Here is a 2,786-nt window from a genome sequence, read left to right as displayed (position 1 = left end):
TTTAGCAACTTAACACTGAAAGTAAACCAGCATTAAACCAAGCACTAACCCAATCATACATGTTGCAGTGTGCAAACTTGCTGAAAGTAAACCAGAATTAATTAAACCAAGCCCTAACCCAATACACGTTGCGATACGCAGACTCAGTTGGTTCCAAACCAAATGGAAGTCCAACAACTTTACCAAAAATTTGGTACAATGGCTATAAACCAAACAACACCATCTTACTAAAAATTTGGTCATGCAAATATATCGGTCGGGCTACTTGGGGCTCAAATCAAACAGACCGCCAACATCCTAGATAGTACAACCCCGTCGTCAATCGTAGAACGACGAGTGGATTTGCATGTTATATGAATCACAAAATTCATAAAACGCAAGAAACCTTACAAAAATGTCTCACATTGTGGGACGAAGAGAGTAGAAAATGAGAAAGCGCAGCACTAGCCACCGTTCCCGAGCTCCCCACACCAGCAACAGCAACTAACCCATGGATACCTTACGGAGCTTCCAAAAGGGTAATTGCCCTAATGTGTAGCGCATGTTGGTTGCTTTCTTTGACTTTCGGTCTTTTCTTGCGCTCTTTTTTTGGGTCTAGATAGTTTTTTAAGCTTTTTTGGCATTTTATTTTTGCCTGGTTTTCCCTAGGTTTTGGCCATGTTCTGCCACGTTGCCGAAGGAGGGAATCAATTTTCATCGACCTTTTTTTGGAACTGATTTCCATCGACCAGTACATCAACCCTTTGATGTTCCCATGACGATCTGGGAGTAGTCCACCTTTGAGGCTGAGGTTTTCTAATACTATGTGTCATGTAAAGGTCGATAAACGGTGCTTAACTTTGAGCTTTTCACGTTTGGGGAGTTTACCTGGTGGCCACTCGGTAAACGGTGCTCATTGTCGAGCTCCCGGATAAGGGCATTTTCAATGCACACCGTCAAATCATCCCTATATGTCCTGGTTCAGATACTTTTTGCCATCCAATGCTATCTTTCAAGTGTCCAAAACACGTCTAGACTTACAAACTCTCTCAAACTAGAAGTAAATTAAAGGAAGGAGATTTTGCGAGAGTCCGGACAACCGTCTAGCCAACCAAAAACCGTCACCCCAGAAATTCATACATCCTCTGTCTCTCTCCTCCACCATGACACGATGATATTGGATGGTCGTCTTCCGCATCAGTGTCCGTGAATTGGTGTTCACGGGTCCGCGAACAAATAATGTGTCTGTTTTAGATGTCAACATTGGAGCAGGCAATCTCCCGACACTAGACAACGTTGCCGATTCCAGTAGTGTGACCATGTTATTAATAGTCGGCACTCCATGCGGTACTGCCGTATTCGGCAACGACGGATCGACCATGATCGATCATCAACGTACCGAAAACATGTTTTTGAGCACGTACCGCCCGTGTGGCGACTGGGATTGACATTGATCGCCGGAGGGAAGAAGCAGACGCAACGAACGCATGCAGACGACAGAATATATCCGCACTGAACTGCAATAAAGTGCGAAATATCTACACAGATTTGCGTCGACGGTTCTAACTTTTTGGCATCTCCCGTTAGCTCGCTGCCCGGCTGGCCCTCCATCCTCCTCGCGATTCCTCCACCACGTCGGGCGATCCGGGCCACCCGGTACCGCAGCCGCCGCAGGCACTGGCATGTAGACCGCGCCGGTCCCGGGCGCTCACCTGTCAGCGCTCAGCGGCATGGCGGTGCCGCCGTGGCTCCCCGGCTGCTGAAGTGCTGAGTGTGCACGGCCGCGCCCGTGCCGCGCCAAGGCCATGCACGCAGCGGCATGTCCGACGCACGCTCCTGGCGCAACCCGCCGCGTGCCGCCACATTTCTCCACACATCCTGTCGTCCTATAAAACCCACACCATACGCGGCTATACTCTGAAGATAACACACACCACAAGTCCACAACAGCCACATCACGACTGCCAGTACCAGCTATAGCTAGCTTGCGCTTAGACTCGAAGCTAGCTCCTCGTCATGGCACCGGCGTCGAAGGTCATGAGCCTCATCGTCGTCCAAGACGGACGCATTCCCGACTATGCCGTTTACGCCACCGTGCCGTGTGACGCCTGGTGCGGCGGGCGGCATAGGAAGGCCGAGTCGGACGGCGACGACGATGATGACGACTATGACTGTGCGCCTGCTGCCTGAAGTGCACGTTCGGGCCTGATCGCCGGCGAAACTAATCTGGAACCTGCCCGGCAAGAGCTACAGTATATATGAATGTATCCCCCCTAATATATGAGGCAGTGAGGTGTGCTTTTTGTAACCGGAAAGTAGTTCGTGCTGCTTAATTAACCTACTCGTATAGATACTGAAAGTAGGCTTGTGTTTTTCATCGACTAGCTTGTTACTGCAATAAAACTGGTATCTTCATCATCACTACATCACTCTACCTTATTACTGTTTGTCTACTTATGTGTTAACTGTTGCAGTTGTGCCGATCATTGCATCCTCCTATATACTCTGTCTGAAAATAAGTATCGTTAATTTAGTATTAAGTGTCTGTTCGGCAACCTCCTTGGAGCGGAGAGGGAGTCCGAACGCGGCCTAAGTCACTATAACTTTAGTACTTTTTTTTTTTTTGCTGGTAGGTTTGGAATCGCTTATCATGCTTGCTGCGGGACCAAACTTTAGTATTAACGCAGCGGTATTTATTTTAAAATGGAGGGAGTATGTATGTTGGCATAGAATTTTGGTGCTCGCTTCCCTTGTCTAATTTCGTTTTTCTTTCACAAATCTTCTCTGAGAGAGAGCAGGCTACAACA

This window comes from Hordeum vulgare, chromosome 3H (assembly GCF_904849725.1).
Source record: "Hordeum vulgare subsp. vulgare chromosome 3H, MorexV3_pseudomolecules_assembly, whole genome shotgun sequence".
Lineage (NCBI taxonomy): Eukaryota > Viridiplantae > Streptophyta > Magnoliopsida > Poales > Poaceae > Hordeum > Hordeum vulgare.
The sequence above is the reverse complement of the archived record's forward strand: the minus strand, read 5'-3'. Positions refer to the sequence as shown.